Genomic DNA, 20,579 nt, shown 5'->3' on the forward strand with positions numbered 1-20,579 from the left:
TTGTTTGTTCCTACATTAGCTTTCATCTTGACCATAACTGTTCAAAAGTGACAAAATGATGCTATTAATTATGACTATTCTGTATGGCCAATCACTGATCTCTTCAGTTTATTCAAGCTGCAGATGACATCAGGATATAGCAAACACATCAAGACGGCTTCATGCCAAGCCAGCTTCAGTCTGGTAGGGATCTTTAGCTCAGGCAATGTGTTAGATTTGAGAGTAGCTCTGTTCCAGAAACAATTTTGCCTCTCTTGCATGGCATCAAAACTGGCATAATAAGCTGTGTGAGACTGCAGCTAATGCCATGCAAAACACTATGTTCCTGGAAATTGGAGCTTGGGAAAAGGCTGTAAAGAGTCACGGCTTGGTAGCTCTGCATATGATCAGCTTGGGTCCAACAAGGCTTATTAGCCTCAGTTCAGTATTACTGATAACACATCTCTTTCAGAAACATTTGGATGTCTCTGCTCTGTATGCCACAGAATCCTGTTTAGTAGAAAGGCTCGTTAATTCCAGCTGAGTGCCACGTGGATGCAGGGAACCAGCTTGGCCTAACAAGTCAGCTTCAAACACAGAAAGCTTTGAAGCACGGAGACGGAACAACTCTGCAACGATTAGTTCAAAGTCAGTGCCGGACCAAACCCAACCAGCCGGGCTTGTCACAAACTGCCTCAGCACAGAGAGCCACATGGAGGTCTCTGCATGCTGTGACATCTCTTACCCTGTTTTTCACTGTCTGGGAAACTGAGTGAACTGTCTGTCCACCTGAATATAGGTGTTTTTTTTCCTCCTTTTTTTTTTTTTTTTTTTTTGGGATTGTCTGATATGCCGGCATTTAAAATGCAAGGTAATCAAAACTTCCCTGCAATTACAACCTTTGCAATACATCCTGATATAAAAAATCTAGTTATGTAACTACTTTATTAACAAAAGATACTACTTATTTCCTCACAGTGATTGTTGTTTATTGGCAGATGTTACATCTCCACTCACTTCATTCTCATAAATTACCAATAGATCCTGTTTCGCTCCTTTTAAGTTTAGTAGCAAATTTCATTTTTGTATATTACTTTTGCATAGATATAAATGATTTTAGAGATAACACCAAGAATGGAAAAAAAACGTGAAATAAACTCTATGTACACTTGGAGGTGCACACTAAGACTTTTTGCATGTCATATTTTATATACCTCTTCCTGTATCTAAAATACAGTTGCCAGATTACACAAAGTATGAAACGAGTACAAACTCACTCTGTTGTTTTGAATTAGTTAAAAAATACTGAAGAGCTAAGTTTCCTCTGGCAGATTCTACACTGAATCAGGCATACGGTTTTCATGAAGCATAATGCTAGCACAAACACATGCCATAACATATGTCCGCTTACCTACAGGTAAACTTTTTAGGATAAACTTCTGTTCCCAGCTGTGCATCAAAATCTAAAGAGACAACACAGTGAGGGAAAAAAATCATTTGGTATCTTAAGCCACATCTATACCTGCCTGGCTTTTCTATTTAAGTTATCACCAGTTATTACACCTACAAGGTATTCCTAAGAATAAAAGAATGCTCATGGTCAGACCAAAAGCCCACCTCCCCACAGTGTACTGTCTTCAGCAGAAGCTGCAAGTCAGGACTCTTCCACGGCTTTTTGTTGAAATATTGCCTGGGCTTTCCTCCTCTCTTTTTTATGCATATCCTTCATTTCTGAGGCCCCACCTCATTAACCTCCTCTGAGAGTTGTGGGTAGCCAGCAGTGGATGGCCAATTGCCATGGCTGGGGGCATGGCCAGGAGGAGGAAGCTGAAGAGGAAGGATCTGGCAGTTGTGGCACCTACTTCAATTTCCTCACCATGTCAAGTCTGCAAGGACTGTGCCTCCGGCCAGCATCCACTTGGACAGCTTCAGAGAGCAGCAGACACTGTTGGGAGTCCTCTACTCTGTGCCTCCCTCCTGTGTCTGTTTCTTTTTCTTTTTCTTTTCTTTTTTTCTTTTTTTTTTTTTTTGATGCCTGGGGAAAAGTAAGAACAGCATAAGCTTCTCTGTAAGACTCTCCCATCCCCCACCTATTTTCAGCTCAGTGGATTTCCTGCGTCTGTTGTTATTATGGTTTTGTTCCCTTCCCCCCAACTTCCTAAATTAAGTGCATTGCTGAGATTTTTACTGCAAAGAGAACTATATTGCTAAGCTTTGTTCTGATGAAAAAATTACACTAATTTTCTGCATTATTACTTCTACGATTGCAGCAACGCAGATCTGCCTCGCAGGATATGTGTTTCCTCAAGTATTTTGGTTTCAGTGCGGCTAGAAGCCAAGCACACAGTAAAGTGGGCTGGCACCAATTGCAAGAGACAGCTATCTTACAAAGCCAGATAAAGACTTGAGCACATAACAGAGAGTAGGTGGGTTTGGTTCAGTCAGGAAGTCAACAAGTCCCGGAGAAGGCGGCTGGACTGTGCATTCATCAGCCCAGCACAGGTCCAGTGTAAGAGAGGACGTGATACTCTTTGCTCTACTGACTGCCAGCATTCAACTCCTGTTTTCATAGTCTGGAGCCTAGTGTCTCGAACCCTCTAACAATGCAGTTTTCTGCACATTTGATAGTTGTACTAGTGAATGCAGGAGGATGGCAAAGAAGCATAGTAAGAATACAAGGTCACAGCCATGTGGGATAGCGTTGCCCAGTACTAGTACTAAAAACATACGCATCTCTTGAAATGCAGTGGTGTAATTTAAAAGAAAGGAAAATGCACGTATATTTATCGGCCTCTTCTTCACGATGCTAGTCAGTCTCAGTTTTCTCAAAAAAAGAATAGTTGCCACAAGAAGATAGCTGGGGAAATGTAATAACAAGCAGGTATGTATGATAGTGTAACTGCTAGTGTTCCAGCCTCCAACTGTTTTCAGCTCAGGGACTTCCCAAGTCATGGATTTTCTGTGTTTCCAAACTTCAGTGGGTTTCTTTTCTATGAACCTGTCCAATCTCCCCTTTAATTCATGGTGGTAGTAATTACATTCCTAATGTGGATGCAGCTTATTCTGGCAAAACAGTACCTCTGCTGATACAGCTTTTTCTACTCCCCTCCAAGCCCCCTTCCAAGTGAAATAAACTGTACAGACAAACTTACCATTTACAATAGAGCTGACCAATGTAGCAAAAGAGTAGAGCATACATGTAGCCGGATTTATTTCTAATGTAAGTACTTTTTACTTAAAATGAAGCAACTTTATCATGTTTTGTTTTTATCGTTGCTAATACTGTTTTCCCCAACTAAGTAGCAAAACTGATGTCTAGAATCCTTGCAATTACAACCTGAGTTGCTGGTTACAGCTCTGTAGATGTTTTTGATGGACAAACTCATTTCCAAACAGAGCTACTTGAGAATGAGAAGTGCACACGCTGTTTCAGCAACTCAACTACGCGTTGGTCTTTTTCAGAGACCTTCCAAGAAGCGGAGGGAGGAAATGCCTGAATTTTACGCTGCTGCCTCTCCACTCCAAGTGTAATCCTAAGCGTTCGTCACCCTCAGCAGCCAATCCCCGCCCCGGGGAGGATAGGTTTGATACTTCCCTAATCTAGCATTTGTTTTAACAAACATTTCCCACTGCCTATGAGGAAACATGCTGCTGCCCAGTGTTCAGGGAGGGTGGGATTTCCTTCCTATTGTCTGACTGTCTCAGCCCTCACGGCTTCATAGCAGAGTTCAGTATTAACTGTTTAATGCTCCAGCTTCTTTTTCTTATATGAAAGTAAATTGCCAAAAAAGGATCAAACTAAATGCAGATAAATGTAAGAATTGAGTCTAATCAGGACCAGCTACCATGGCTTCAAAGCTGTGTCTTAATGATAAATGTGTCTTTCCAATACAGTTAAAAATAATTTTAAAATGACTAAAATGCAATCTTCCTAGCAATCAGTATGCCTTTTGAAGGTTATATAATGCAAAGTTACCTGCTGGACCTACTGGGTGCTGATCCTCATAGAGCTTGGGGAGATCCAAATATTTCCAAACAAGGCCCACAAACACCTACCCTTACATAAGGTATATGCCCATTTTTCTATGCTTGATTTGACTCACTGCCCAACAGCTCAGATAAAATAATGTAGTTATGGTTTAGACACTCCCTACGTATTTGCTTTTGGATACTTTGTTCTTTCCAAAATCAAATATTTGTATCCTGAAACAAATATTTGGAGACCGTCCAGGCTAGCCTTTACAAATATGTTAACTACAGAAAATTGCTGGCGATCGGGAGATGTCAGGTAAAAGCCTCCACTGTGGACAAACCATAAGGCTTCAGTCCTGCCTATGCTTCCACATTTGTAAACGTGTGGCCTAAATATTTATTTGACTGCTCTCTATGGGTCCTGAGAGATACAGGGCTAGAATCTTTTTATATTGAAGATAGCTGAACTTCTACCTTAAGTAAATATTTACATAGGTAAAGAGAAGGCACTGTGGCAGAGTAATAAATCTTTTCAATAAAGAACTAGAGTATGGAACTGGAGCTTCGTTTTGGATTTATGCCAAGCATCTCCCCCACCAGCCGAGTTGTAAGGGGTATCTGGCCTTTCTGGCTGAAGAATTAAAGACAGTTATGTATGCCACTAGCTACACTTCTCTTTTGTTTGCTTCTGGATGCAGAAACGGATATATTTTAAACATCCGAGCATACGCAGACCGGTTAGCTTGATTGCATTGGTCAGTTACAAGTCACGGTAGAAACATCAAGGGCCCAAATATTTTTTCATCCTATAAACATATAGCTCAGATGCAATTTGTATAGAGAAGGAGTCAAAGGAACCTAAGACAGCCAAGTAACCCCACCTCCTGTGGAAACTTGGTATGTATCTTTATTGAACTCTTTTTGAAAAGTACATGTCTGAACAAAATCAGAGCCAAACATCACAACTAAATGCTCCACATAAGGTAGCCTTTTTATAATCGTACTGTCAATAAATCTCTTCCTGGGTTCCCTTCTTATTTAAAGAATTGCCTGTAAATTTAACTTCCTTTTTATTAATACAAGCAATATAATGCAGTTAATAAATTATACTACCACCATTTGGTATCAGCCCAACTCCTCAAGCACCCTTTCAAAGCAGATTACCAGCGCTTTCTTTCCTATTTATCTTATTTATTTAAGATAAGGTAAAATATTCTTTCATATATAAATACATAACAGAACTAAAGCTTTATCACAACTATGCAACAAATTATTTACATTTTATTTTTCGAAAGAGGATGTAAAGTCCTGATATGCCAGTCTCAAACAAAATGCAGTTTTCAATACTACTAGAAATCTTCTTTACTAAGCACACTTAAGGAATATCCACTGCTCAGTGTGTAAAATTAAATTACGTTTCATCCCTGATTGATCAGGCACAAAAGATGCATCTTTTTCATCATTAGTAGTCCAAAATTATTTTCATAATACTATTTTACTAATGACTATTCACATAAGTAAAATTATTTGCATGCATAGATATCTACAGGATTATACTGACAGCGTATTTTAATAAATTATATTACACTGCTGGTCAAGACTAACTAACTGTGAAATGTTTTAGTTTTTTTCATATATAATTCCTGAAGTATTTCAAAAACTTTAGAATGTATTTGCTCTGACACTATTTAATATTTATCTCCTACTTCATAAAAACTATGATAAAACATACAGTTTTTTGCTACATATATTATACATATATGGTAATATATTTCATATTCCTATATATCCCCTGATCCTGAAAGTGTGGATCTGTAGCTTGGAACATATAGGCAATTCTTGAGAGTGAACACCGATTCTGTATGTTTTAGTTTCCGTTGCTCAAGGTGAGTATTCACTTCTGAAAATGTTACTCAGAATTTTGCCAAGCTTCATGACAGAAGGAATTTACATTTATCAGATAACTGGCACATTTTTCCTCTGCAATAATATAGGATCCAGACCTAAAACTATGATAAAAATACATATATAATAAATAGTTAAAGATCCGTTTCAAATGCATTATTAAAAAAAATAATAATAATAAAAGAAACAAACAGCAACTCCAGCAGACACCACTAGAGTTCTCCTTCTCCCAAATATCCCCAGCACCATCCTAAACCCTGTTTACCCCAGAAACCTGAACTGTGGACAGACAGAAGAGGAGAGAGAGAGAGAAAATTCAGACACAATAAAACTCTGAGGGGAAAAATATGTGGAAGGAGGAGGCAGCAGCGGCCTGGGGAAGGGATTGAAAAGTTTCCCCTGGCTTAACTTCTCCCCCCCTGCAGCAGCAGAAGCGGCGGCGGCGGCACAAGGTGAGAGAGACTTTTAAGTCGGGGAGGAGGGGTGGGTGTGCGGGAGGGGGGGTGAATTTACAGCCCTGTGGATATTTCTGTGTCTGCCTCCCTGGCTTTGGGGTGCGAGAGACACCGCGTCTCATGCTGGGTGGATTTTTTTTTTTTTAATATGATGGAGGATTATAAACATGGCGCCTTAAAAAAACTACAAAATCATGTACACACTGTTCCAAGGAGATGGGGGAGAGGGGGCAGGGGAAGGGCTGGGCACGAGGGGAGGGGGCAATCCTGCCCCGTGGGGTAGCATATAGGGAGGGGGGAGCAATAATAGTTAATAATAAAATGTGTGGGGCTGGGGAAGGGGGGGGGAGATGGAAGGCGGGATTTTTTTTTTAATTCTATTTTTTTGGAGTGGGAAGGATTATTTCGGAGCCTGCTTGGAAATCGCGGAGAAGGGGACGGCAACGGAGCCCGTGTGATTATTAACGGCGATTATTTTTGTTTCTCCACCTTCCCTTGTCGGATTTCGGCTGGAAAAGGGAAAAAGAAGGGAAAAAAAAAAAAAAAAAAGCAAGCTGGCGGTTTCTCCGCGCCGCTGTGCCGAGTTGCAATCAGCCCGGGATCCGGGCGTGCAGAAGTGGGGTGGGGAGAGGGGACGCCCCCAAGAAATGCTCCCTCGGACGCGCGGCGCGGGCCTGCAGGCAACGGCGGAGCCGGGGCCTCGCGTGAGCGACGAGGCCGCGCGGGGTGTGGCGCAGCCCGGCCTCGGCGCCGCCGCCCCCCCCCCGCGCCGTTCCCTCACGCGAGGCGCCGCCGGCTCTGCACCCCACCTGCCCCCCCTTCCCCTCCTCCCCCCCCCCCCCCCCGCCCGTCCCCCATGTCCTCGCTGGGGTGGGAGATGTCTGCTTGGACACGGGTCTCGGCCCGAGTAATGGCAGCTGCTCGGCAGCGCCGGGGCTCCACAGCGGGGAGAGGCGGCGAGTGCCCGCAGGGAGGGAGAGAGAGGCCATGGCTGCCCTTCCCCGCCGGCCGGGGCCGACTCGCCGCCCTCCCCCGCGCCGGGCTGCGCCACCCCCGCGGCGGCCACGGCGCGAGGGCAACCATGGCCCCCGCGGGCCCCGGCTGCCCGCGCCGCCCCCGCCGCGCTGCCTCCCGCTCCCGCCCGGGCTGGGGGCGGGGAGGCGGGGGGAGAAGGGGCCGCCTCGCCGCTCGCCTCCTGCCGCGGGCTCGCTGCGGAGCGCGGCGGGCCGGTGCCGCGGGGATCGGCGCTGCCGAGGGGCCTCCTCTGCCCCGGCCCCATTTTGTCTCCACATAACCCCCCCCCGCCCCCGCTCGTTTCCAGGCGCTCCGCCGCCTCGGGGGGTTTCCAGAGGCCGCCGCGTCTCCGCCGCTTTTTTTTGTGCGATATGGGGAGAGGTGGTGGTGGCGAGGGAGCGCCCGCGCCCGCCCGCCGTGCGGGGAGAAGTCCCGTACAACGCTCGTGGTCAGGACTTGGGAAACTTCGTGTGTCGTTCCGGGCGTGCGGTTCTTCTCTATCCCGAAAAACAGCAGACTTGCTGAAGTAAATTTATTAAAAAAAAAAAAAAATGCAAATGCCTAGTAGCAAGCAGAATTTAAACACTGGAGTTAGGGGTGTCTCGAGGAAAGGAAATGGGCTGAAAAGCTACCTAATTCGGTGCTAATGTGTTTAAAATTCTATAACCTGGCATTGTAACATCCTGGAATAATCTGCTCCGGTGTCTGCACTGTAGGAATAACAATACTTGTTGTAAAAGAGTTTTTAGGAGACTTTGCAGCAGTGAAGAGGACCAAAGATAGAAAATGCTCCACTGTCTTACTGGTGCTGGCTTTGTGGTACTTTTGTTGTTATTCTTTGTAGGAAATCGTTTAATTCTTTACGGGTGATCACTGAGACAGGTGTTGGAAGTAGAAATGCCAGTTTTGGTTCACGTTGCAGTTCCTTGATTTTTTCAAGTCACTCATCATTCAGCATGAAGGACCTTGCCATCTCTCCCCTATATATGTATGTGTGTGTATATATGTATATTATATATATATTTAAATTTTGCTACCAACTATTCTGAGTGTTTTGCTGAAAGTTTTTAGGGGTGTAGAGCATTTGCTGACTGCTTTTTTTTACAAAAGTGAAAGTACACCCAATTCCTTGTATGGATTTATATTCAATGCCTCTTTTTCCATGCATAAACAAACCCTCTCTGTTTTGACCAGAAATTTTGATGAGGACGTGAATGATTCGTAGAGTGGGAAGTGCAGGAGGGAACACTTCATCTTTCTGATTGTGAGTTTTGTTTTATTGATTGAAAAAAAAAGTTGCTGTGTTGATGGCTAGTTGATTGGCCTATGGGTTGGTGGTCTCTGAACCATGAAGAGGTATCTACAGTTGATACTGGGTGTGAGATTTTGCACTGAAGGCTGAGTGAATCTGTTGGAGGATTCCTTTACCCTTAAAAAATGACTGCTCCACTCCATCTCATGAGCAGGATGGTGGTGGACATTATTTCGTGATGAGGTCAGCTATAAGGGGGTTTGTGGTTAGGCAGGGATCTTCAGACTTTAGTGATGTGCTAGAAGATGCTCTTTTCCCACACTTTGGGGCTTCATAGCACTGATTGAACAGGGGAGTGCTTTTTGTGGAGAAGAAATAAATGAATTACTATGCATAAAAATGTCTCTATTTATATTATTAAACTAGTGTCAGTTAACTGATTCCTCTTTATGTAAGGACATCCTTTAACAGACTATAGGAGTTTGTTCACAGGATTGTAACCGGTTGGGTTTTCAAGCTTCGCAAGTTACTGCTTGTTAGATGAATGTGGTGGTTTGGATTGTGCTCATTTCCATGCCATTGCAAATGAGAAATACAAGGGGCTAAAAGTGTAGCAGTTAGACTGGTGCAATATTTTTAGCTAAACAAGCACTTAGGATTATTTTTAAATACAAATATGGGTGAAAAGGGTTGGTCACTAAAATTCTTGATAGGTTGTCTTAACTGTTACCTATGGTGGGCCAGAGCAGTTGTTCCTAAAATGTCAGAAAAAAGTGGACAGTGTTACTTACTGAACTAGTAGCATATGTGCCTTGCTCTCCCAGACTGTATGCAGTATAGCGTATGTGCTTTGCTCTTGTAGTGTATAAGCAGTATAGGAGTATTTAATGGGTATAATAGCTGTGCTTCCAATGTAAGCGCTAGGTTGTTTCTGAAATCTTATTCCTGTATGTCCATACCAATTTGTAGTTAGCAGATGTGCAGAGTAGAAAGACTTGCTTGGGAGAGACTTGAGGCTCCTGCAGGGAAAAAAACTGGATCATTGTTTCTGCCTAACATCATCTCGAGAGCAAATGAGATAGCGAAAGGCTGTGGAGGGTGTTCGGCTTCTCCCCTTGCAGATAAATATAGCCTACTGGGTGCTGTTCGTGATGTGCTCCTTGAAGAAAAACCAGTGATATGGATGGGCAATGAATTTGGCCTCAAACTCACCTTGAAGTCACTTAGGCTACATCTAGACTGTTGTGCAATCTTGTCAGTGAACTGCAGCTTAGGGACTGCTGAACTGCATTAGCTGCAGTCTCTGAATTACGATGACATACTTTAGAAAGAAATAGATAAAAGCTAGTATTTTAAGACTTTTTTTTTTTGCATCTAAACCTGTTCATAAATGCCTGCATGATCTGATTTGTTAGAATATTGTCTCATTCCACACAATGTGGGCAGATTTTGGAACTAGGAGTTTTGCTATGGAATTATGTACCTAACATTAATCAACTAAGTTCAGAAATTTTGGACGTACCTGTAACTTGGATTCACAGTTACTGCCTTGCACAGAACTTTCAGTTTTCCTGAGCATTAAGTCTTGGAAGTCCATAATGGCTAACTTGAGGCGATGAACTTGTTCAGGATGTGTGTTCTAAAAAGAGAGGCAGCAGTTCCTGATAGATGGTGTCTTCAAGAGTCAGATAAATTTCTCATGATTTTCTTATATTGGTTGAAGGCTTTTTAGCTAGCTCCAGTGTGGGTAAGTGTCAGTAAAATAAGTTCTTTTTTTTGTCCTTTTACAGATAGGTTGTCTCAACTGCTATGTCAAGCTGCAAACAAAATTAATCTATCCAAAATATATAGCAATGATGAACGTGGCCGTAGAAGAATGGTAGATTACTCAAATTGCTGCACAGATGCGTAAGGAGTTGACTTTCCTGAACCTGATAAAGTAGTTTGTTTGTTGGGGTGGGGAGGGAGGGATTTTTCTTTCTTTTCTTTCTTTCTTTCTTTTTTTTTTTTTTTTTTTTTTTTTTTTTGCAAGCGCTAGATCAGATTTGTTGGAGCAAATTCTTTTTCCTGTGTGTGTGTTCAGTGTAAATATATATATGATATATATGTTAGAATTCTGACTGCTGATTTTCTTAATTGGGATTTTTTTTCCTTCCATGCAGTAGGACTAGCCATCCTTCCTGCAGTGATTGTTGTGGAGCTTTCTAATACTAGATGATGTTCTTTTTCTCCAGGCTTAAAAACTGCCATACCAGTGTTCCTTTCTGCCTACAGTCACCTTTTGTTTTAAGATAAACATGAAGCCTAAAGATATTTCTTCTCTAGACATACTCTAGAAGACATTTTGTTAGTCTCTGAATGGGGTGAAAATTGTACACTCCCATAGTAGTTGGAGCGTGGTGCCCTTGGTTGTTGGGCAGTGCAACATATATCATCTTTTATGTAGCTCGTACATTTTAGTCTGTCAGTATTGCTTGTGCTAAGTGTTGTGAACAAAGATTGTTCTTGTCAGGTTCTGGGTGATTTTTGATCAGTTGGATGTAAATTTAGCTCATAATTGGGTTATTGTTCTGAAGTTTAATCTGCTAGTTGGGAGACTATAGTCTGCAAAATAGGTGGTTTATAAGATAAAGGAAATTTTGCATGAATTTCTTAATAAGTTAACACTTATTTTCCTATAAAAAAGTTTATACTCCACAGAAAATTATTTAAAAGATGCAAACTCAGTAGTGGTGAAATGCAAAACAAATGTGCAAAACATTTTGTAAATAAAACTCAAATTTGTCTTTAAATGGTGTAGTGTTTCTCTAAAAAAAATCAGTTTCTGGATGTAGTGTAGGTAACTAGAAGTAGATTGATTGATGCCAGAGAGGCTGTGTACAGTATAATAAACACTGTGGCCTCTAGTCTGAACATGTGAACTCCTACAGGGTACAGAGCTCTTTGATTTCAGAGATTTATCTGCATGCATCTCAGTGCAAGATCAGGGCTGCATCAAACCAATTTTTCAGGATTTTCAATTTCAGTCTTTAAGCATAATTTTATCATCAGTTTAAACCAATATCTGTCACTGAGTTAATGAGCAAGAGTGAACTCTGGTTTTAGTTTTGTATTATTTTTGTTCTTGACTAAACCATGACTATTGATTTAAATGAAGAGTCTTTTTTTGTCTGAGGTAAAACTATATGAAAAACTATATAATGAATTTTTAGCATTATTTTTGTTTTAAAAAAATAAGCTACTCTACTTCATTTAACTGTACTGTTTTATTAAATATCTAAAGACAAAGTTGTGCTTGATTTGATACATATCTATATAAGGAGGTTGTAATCAATTTCTTTAAATATACAAGCAATTAAAGGGTAAACTAACTTGAATCATAAAACTGTGCTGTGCTAAAAGCAGTTTTTTCCTTACGTTTTAATAAGATTTGATTAATCTTTTAATGTCTCATTTTTTATTCCCCCGCCCCAACAAGAACAGGGTTCTTTACTCCTATGGACAGGCTACAGCAAGCACAGTGGTGAGACACTGTGACAGGTCCATGAACCCAGATTAAAACTTGTGTGGTCTAATTTTGGGCCAGCCAGCTTGGATAATATCTCTTCAGAGCCAGATCATACAGTTGTACCATATAGATAAATCCAAAGTGAAGTTATTAAGAATTCTGTACACAAAGAGATTGTCTTTGGTTTTCTTGCAATCTCTCTCTCTCTCTCTCTCTCTGATTTACCACTTCACAGAAATAGAGAAACTTCTGCTATGAAAGTATAGAGACATACAGTTTGAGTTTAAAATACATTATTGGATAAAATGGCAGACTTAATATTTTTGTCATTTTGAAATTATGAATATTAACAATTGTAAGTAAAATACCATTATCAGTATACCAACACTGAGAACATCTTTGAGTATTTCAAAAGTGAAATAATCACAGAATAAAAATTGTAGATTAGTGCTTATGACACTTCATACAGCTCTTAATTGTAATATGATATTAAAAAAATTCTTATGAATAATTTTAGCACTAGAGATGGTGAAAGCTGAAGTGCTGAAAACCACGTATTGGCGAAAAGACAATGTCAGGCATACCTACAAAAAATACCAATAACATCCTGTTGATCTTTCTGTGGGAACTTAGTTTTTTGCATGCAAAGAACAAATCTCGCTCTGATTCATTTTCATCCATAAGATGATACTATCAATTTGAGATCTAGTAATTTGAAAAAAAAAAGAAGAGTTTAAAATACTGCTCTTTGTCTCTCAGTTTTCCCATGTTTCATTTCCTTTTCCTTGTTATGTTTAAAATAAATACGAAACATAGTATATGATTTTAATAGAGATAGCAAACTTATGCAGTCTGTAACTAAAAAATTAGTAGGTGTGGTACTCAAAAGTGGCATTTTAGAAACTGGCTTTTGGTACTTTGATCTTGCACACTTAGAGCATGGCCAAATGATCTGATATTTTTAAAGACAGGCGAATGGGATGTGTGCAGTGACTCATAGGATATTGTACTTAGTTCACAAAATTTAGCAGAGTAAATTTTATCTTACAGTGTTAGGTTTTGTTGGAAGCTGTTGGAAAAGCAATGAAGTTAAACAAAATGGAATTAACAGAAAATAATTAGTAGAGTCCCAAAGTAACTAGAAATAATATAACATACAGGGAGAGAGAAATAAAAAGATGTAAAGTGTGTGTTGCTCAAGAAATCCTTGAAAAGATCTGGGAGAGGAGAGTTTTATCTTTCTCAGTAAGCTGTCATTGTTTTCTATGAAGTCTCACGTAGTATTTCTGCATTTAGGAACAGAGAGTCTCACACTATAAATACCTGTTTACAGTTACAAATTTTTCTCAAATCATAAACCAAAGAACAGGCAAGTCTGCACTGTAAACTTGTTCTTTATTACTATTTTCCTTATGTTATTGCTAATAAAGAAAGATTTCTGAAAGGGAGATGGTCTGTACCTTGCTGAGTAAAATTACAGAGCAAGTGTTCACGTGCACAAATTTAAGTGAAAATTCTGCCTCTAAATGATGGATTCTTGTTTATCAGATTTTCCTTTTAGTCTGTTATTAATTTTGCCTCTGTTGACTTCAGCTGGGACAAGTTTAAATCTACTATTTTTCCAGAATCCCCTCTCCTCAACTAATTACTTAAGATTCAGGTTCAAAGTTGTACAAAATCAATGCAAAAGAATTGCTGTTTGATAAAATGTAATTATAGGTCACTGAATACTGGTAGTGATGATGCATGGCAGCAAATTCATTGTTACCAGTAGATTAATATGATGATAGAGACCTTGGTCATATAAACACTTAATTAAATTTAGACCATGAGCCTACTAACAGGCTTTTAAACAAATATAAAAATATGTACAACTTGGAACATACTGATGAATAAAGTTTATTTTTCATAAAATATTTTTTTAATTGAACATCTATGTAGATCTCTAGTATTCAAGGAAAAACACAGTTGCATTTTTTTTTGCCTGTATAATTTTATAAATTACTGTATTTTAAATACTTTTACTGGAGTATTCAATGTTATGTAGGCATTTTCACGTGTTTTCCATATCAACAGCATGACTACTGTTATTCTAAAAAGGCTTTTATACATCCCAGCTTTAAATTGGTGATTGTTACCACTGAGGTTTAGGAAGTTTCCTACATATTCATTAGTCTATGAAAGAATCTACAGTACCATGAAAAGAGCAGAGAGAACGTTGATAACTTGCACATCTTTCTATTAGAGACTTTTAATTTTTTTCTATATATCTTGCAGTCTGTATGTTAATTATAGAAAGACAGAACTATAAATAAGGGAAAGTGGTAAAAGAAGAAACATCATAATTTTTACTGGGAAAACTGATATGGTTACCAGATTAAAGGTTTACTCCTACATTACAAAAACTAAGAAACAAATGTCTAGAAAAATAGAATTTTAATATAGTTTTTAAATTATGCAAATCAGTTTTTGGGAAAGCGAGTTTAATACTCAAGTGATTTTATGGTTCTTTCTGTCTCAGAACATATATTAAAAATTGCACATTCCAAAAATAACTTATCCCATTCATTACCATTTACCTGCTAAATCTAGGCAGACTATACTGTGTGCTCTGTGCAAGAAGGTGATTAGAAAGAATAACATTTTCTTTGCCTTGAGCTTCTGCTTCTTTGTTACGTAATTCAGAAGTTTCAGTATAACTCTTTCTTTCCTCTATTAAACAGAAAGCGAAGGATTATTATTAGTTATTTTCACAGTAACCCTACTGACACTGTTTTTGGCTTTATGCAAATACAGTTGAGGCTTTAGGACGTTCCTAAGAGCTGTTTCTAAAAACCTTTTCTTGGGAGACTGGATATTTGTCATTCTTGTTGCCCATGCAAGCAGTCATTTGAAGATAATAGGCACACTGAATGATATTAAAAAAAGGATTGTTTTATTTCTTTTTGAAGGAGAGGATGCATTTCAGCTAGTGTTGCTGCGAACCTTGGACAATTTCAGAATGACTTTATTGGGAAATAAGAAACACCTCTAATCCTCTCAATCTCATTATTGAGTCTTTCAATTTTGTAGCTTTGTCTTTGTGATCTTCTTACACTGACCTGAAGTAAATGGACTTGCAGTATGTGTTGTAGGAAAGAGATTCTTCCTTTTCCTGCTCACTTTCCACTCTTCTGGCACGCAGAAGGCTGCTTTATCAAGCCTCCTGATTGCAAGCATACTCCTAACTTCTTTCTGATTCCAGACATGACATTGCCTCTTGTTATTCAAACTGTCCCTTTTAGGAAATGTGGATTATCAGTCAAGTGCCTCCACGTGATGGTTTTATTAGGTTTTCTAATCCGTTGTGGCATGCTTTATCTGAATACTTTTAAAGGAACAATTTTATAGAAGTAATGCATTTACAGATTGTTTACATAGTGGTATAACATACCACTAGCTTCTGAAGACATGGAGCTTTCAATGAAAAGGAGGTTTTTTTTCCCTTATAGTGGCATAGGAAATATTGAAAAATATCAACTACAGGTAACTTGATGGAGCAGAAACTTTACACACAGGTGCTTCAAGGAGCTGATAAGTGGAGCTGCATTTGCTGTACTGAGTTACTGCAGGAGCAGTTAGAGTGATTCCTGCACCAATGGGAAGGAATGGTGTCCAAAAGTCCGCTTGGCTCCTCTTACATGAGGACTGCCGTTATTGATCAAATTAGTAGGTCACGTAATCCAGAGTCACGTCTCCATCCATTGCCAGTCTCAAATATCTCCTTGAAAGTAAGTGTGACTGTCACTAGTCACCCAATAGTCTGCTCTAGAAAGCTAGAGGATACTTTTCCCTCCATATTAGATTCTGAACAATGATCACTAGATCTTGATTCCTGCATTTCGTTAGAAACATGTATGTTTGTACCAGAACTCTGTTTTAGAATGCTTTGAATTCTATTTACTATAAAAATGGAACATTTTAGCTAATAATGTTAAAGCCTAATCCTTTTTGGGGTCAAGTCTATTCTTTTGTCATCCACGGATGCCTTGCAGCCTTCCGATGCAGCACACTTTCTTTCTAGTATTTACCTAGAGTCCCTTCCTCAGGTCTGAAAAGAGTCATCTATAGTGCTTGTTCCTGCAGTATTTGACAGAGATAAGAGAGCTTGAGTGGTGAGTTAATGAAAGGCCATAGTGGATGTCTGTGGAGTACAAATAAGAACTGAGAAATGTGTATGTGAAAGCAAGGAGGATTTGGCAAGAAATGTGCAGTAAGTGAAAAGTCCAGGTATACACATCAAATGGGTGTCAGAGAAGAACAGATTTTTTGTTGAAATAATTTGGTGCAGCAGCAGTGATTTTAGTGCAGCAGCATTAGTTTACACCTGCAGAAATTTTCTCCTGAATGTCTGGGAATAAGAATATATAATGATGCATTTGTGTATGAGTGACAGAAAGATGGAGAGAGTGAGCACACATGCACATGCTTCCAGGCCTGAGTGATTACATGAAAAAAAATGGAACTGAAAGAACGTTACTTTAAATTAACATTCATTATCTTCACGCGTGAGATAACAGTTCACTTTGGACTAGATCCTAGCACTATTATGTTTCTTGAGCAGAGACTGCTTTTTCCTTGAATGAGGTTATTGAGTACAAGCCTGAAAACATACTCTGATTTTTGACAATAAAAATAAATTGTTTAGTAACCTTGTATTAGAATAATACTGCATTATTTGTTTTGAGCAAACATGGATTTTTTAATTAAACTGTTACATTACCTTTGAAATATAAAATAAAATCTATTATTGAATGTCCTTTCTTTTGAGTCTCTGATCTTATGCTTGGAGAAGCTTGCAGCCATTTTCTTCATTCCTGCTGCATTCATTGATCTGGCAGTTAGATTATTTAAACGCACTGCAGCTAGGTCACCTACCTATTGGACACTGTTAGGTAGATAAGTAATATAGTTTGGCTTATTGACTTTTAAATGTCACTTTTGGAAGGGGGGAAAAAGGCTCCATAAAATAGAAGGGAAACAAAGCCCCAAGCATGTCATTTAAGTTATAAAGAGTGTAAAGGGAAACACAGTGTGAAGTCATGGTTTTATCATAAAATAATATATTACTCCATTTTTTTTTCCTGCACAGAATGTAAATAGAAATAAAATGCGCACTGTAGCAAATAAAGGAAGAAAATCTGATCTTGGTCTTTTTTGGAAGTTCTTCTGGTTTTATAGAGAGAGTTTTGCACAATTAAGTAATTAGAAATCTACGTGGTATTAAATATTTTCATAACATACATAGTTTGCAAGCATGACAAAGCCATTTTTTAAAAAGATAGTCCTAAATAACTTTAAAATTCCAAAAATATTCTCAAAAATAGTTTAATCTTATGCAGAAAAATGTCAAAATCCTGTATTTTAGCTTTTCAACAGCAGTGAGAAACTACTTTCCTAGACTTTAAGTGCTGGTATTGTACAATAGTAGAAACCCAGTGATCTAGAAATACTAAAAAGAGAGGAGAAATGTGGAAACAGCTAATACGTAGCAGTGAAAAGGAGTCATGATGCTCTTAAGGGTCCAGTATTTTTTGAGAGGGAGCAGCTCGCAACAAAATAAACCTCTTCTCGGTATGCGCTAGGCAAGCAGATTGTCCAAAAAGACATGGCAAAGTCTTGTGCGAGGACGCAGCTGGCAGCATTGCTTTTTAAAAGGTCACCATTGCGCTTTCTTTGGAAAGACTGTGGGAGAGCCTGCAAACTCGGAAGGATGCGCTGCGCACATGCTGCGCGCTTCCTTACCGGTCTGCAGGGACTTCAGTCGGGGAAGGCAGTGCAACAAGGGGGAAGAAAAAAGTGCTGAAACTCCGCTGCGCGGCAGCAGAAAATGCAAATTGAGTGACAATAAAACCAAAAAGTCAATTTTCATGCAACGTACTTGTAGGTTTTTCAGGAGATCTCTTGAAAGAGCTTTTTGGTGGCTGAGGTGCAGTTAGGTCGCAGGCTGCGCGCGGGCCAGCCTCGCGGGCCTGGCGTTGTGGTGCCAGGTGCCTATCGAACAAATAAACCGAGTCCAAAATTTCAGTGGGTGTCAAACCTGTGCACATCAGCATTCCTAAACATAGGAAACAAAAGAGCTCCTGACAGCTTGAAATTACAGCCTTGAGTTGGAGCATTTCTTCTGAGTTTGCGGAATTAGCGAAATTAATTGAACGGCCAAAATCGGTCGCGACCTGCCCGTTGGTCGTTGTCGAAGGGGCACCCGCGTGTCAGGAGGAACGCTCTGCTTTACAGGAGTTTTGTCTTTTGCATTTAAATGATGACCTTCACTTCCTGCGTCTCAGACTACAGCAAGCTGCGACGGGAGGTAGCAGTGGGAAGGTGTTTGCTAATGAGGCTCTAGCATCCTTGACAGGTACCTTGGATAATTAAACTTATAGATCGTTCTGAACTGTGTTTGAAATTTCCTGTGCAGTATGTATTTATGTAGTTAGGATTTTGAATAATCCAAGCTGTTTTAACAATTCCTTGGCACTTTCCACAAGAATAAGGATGTTTGCCCTGTTATCCTGGCCAAGTTCCAGTTTGGGTAATTACATTCTGACTACCTGTATTTTCTGTAGTTTCATCTGGATTTTGTTACTGTTATTTATTTACATAGTAATGCAGATGTACTTGGCAGTTTATAAAATAGTAGTGCAGGCAAAACAAGTTATGAAAATCTCTGCCCCAAATAATTTAGTATTTGCGCATGAATAAATACAGTGTGGCATGGATACAGTACAGAAAAAATAGAAAATGGCACATACTGTAATAAGTTTCACAGAAAAGGTGACTTTATGGAATTTCTGAAGTAGAAGGTAAAGGTCAATCCATAAATATGTTTTTCCAGGTATAAGAGAAGACAGCAAAAGGGTGATGGAAATGAAGGGCGGTAAGGTGAGAAGAATAGGTAGATCTGAAAGGAATGAAAAAGAAGCACAGGATGAGGTGTAGTTAGGGAATACTGTGTAGAAGACACTTCTTAAAAAGTTGGTACACCATGGGTTAAGCTGTTGAGTAGTGCACACAGCTAAACATATGATATATTGCAGAGCAGAAATGGATATAACTCACTGGTGGGTGAAATAATTCCTGTCTGCACTGTAGTTGAAACTGTTTTTTTTTTTCTTTTTTTTTCCTTTTTTTTTTTTTTTTACAATGTTATTCTGAGAAAATAAGATTCAAAACACTAGATACTGGCTTTTTGCCCAGCATGCATGTTCACTTAATGATGGTGGTTTGATCCACAGCTTTATAACGTGAGCTTGGGCATGGATTTTACGTGTGTATCACAAGAGAGGGGGAGTCAAATTATGTGGCAGTGTATGCATGTGAATAGGATTTAGGCAATCACAGATCTGCACACGGCAATCATCTGCTGGTGCAGAAATGTTCCTTCTTTACATACAAAGGCTCGTTTTATCTTTTGCCACTCAATATCTTTAAGATCCTGCTGAAATCACAATAGGAACAACTTGCTGTATGTTACTACAGAATAACAGCTAGGTGGAAAAAAAGAACCCAAGCCACATCCTGTTGTGGAAAGTTTTTCTGCAGAAATAAGAACTAGCAAAACTCGGTGGCATTAAAGCTCCAGATAACTCTTAAAAACTGATTAATAATCTATTTTAACTTGGAATGGATTTCCGGAGTTCAGACTAATCCAACATTAGACCATATTGCATAACCATAGCAGAGTAGTATTTACAGAAACTCTCCCTGTGTTCTTCCGAAATACTTAAGTTTCCTTTAAAGATGCTTCATTCACAGGCCAAATGTACCATATTTGACATAGACATCGGGAGTGTATGGAAAATGTTTTAAGCAATTTTCATTTTGAAAATACTCCAAAAATGTTTTTTGAAAATATATTTTGAAAACATCTTGAAATTTACATATTTACATTGATGTTTCTAATTGCTAGTAGTTAGTTTTATGCAACTTCATGTGTTAATAGAAGTAATACGTAATGTGCTATACTGTAATGATAGTACTTAAACAGCAGAGAGATACAAGAAATGCATGTGCTTTTGAAAGCTGTGGTTCTTCCTATTTTTATTTCTGGGGGTTTTAACAATTTTTTGAAATATCTAGCTTCATATTGTTTTAGAAAGGATTTCAAGGAAAAGAATTTCACTTCAGGCCACGTATACAGAGTAGTACTGAACCTTGAAACTTTTAAATGGCAAAACTATACTGATCCCTTATTCTGACCTTCTTTAGCGCCTATGTAACCCAGATTAGATAATTTTGCCTCTCTCTCCTGTATTGAGCACTCTGAATATTCCATTGTTTGCATACGTAGTAGCAGCCAGTCTCTATCATGAATCAATGGAAGGGTTGAAAACCAATCTTGCAGCATGGTGGGGCAGACAGGGAACTCATACATTTAGCAAGGTTTGTCCAGTTGGCCCTTTTCTGGCATCTCTGTTGGCTTTTTTTTACACAAGCAGGCAAGAATCCTCCAGTG

The 20,579-nt window shown here is 39.3% G+C and overlaps 1 protein-coding gene across 4 annotated transcripts in view; it reads left to right on the top strand.

Moving 5' to 3' along the window:
- Nucleotides 1-6,100: 6,100 nt before the first annotated feature.
- ZMYND11 (zinc finger MYND-type containing 11) overlaps nt 6,101-20,579 on the top strand; it is a 106,960-nt gene continuing 92,481 nt past the window's right edge. For all 4 annotated transcript variants that reach the window (XM_062568850.1, XM_062568851.1, XM_062568853.1 and 1 more), the window contains exon 1: nt 6,101-6,308. The gene's annotated coding sequence lies outside the window, so the exon portion shown is untranslated. The remainder of the gene's footprint in view (nt 6,309-20,579) is intronic.

This window comes from Rhea pennata, chromosome 2 (genome assembly GCF_028389875.1).
Source record: "Rhea pennata isolate bPtePen1 chromosome 2, bPtePen1.pri, whole genome shotgun sequence".
NCBI lineage: Eukaryota > Metazoa > Chordata > Aves > Rheiformes > Rheidae > Rhea > Rhea pennata.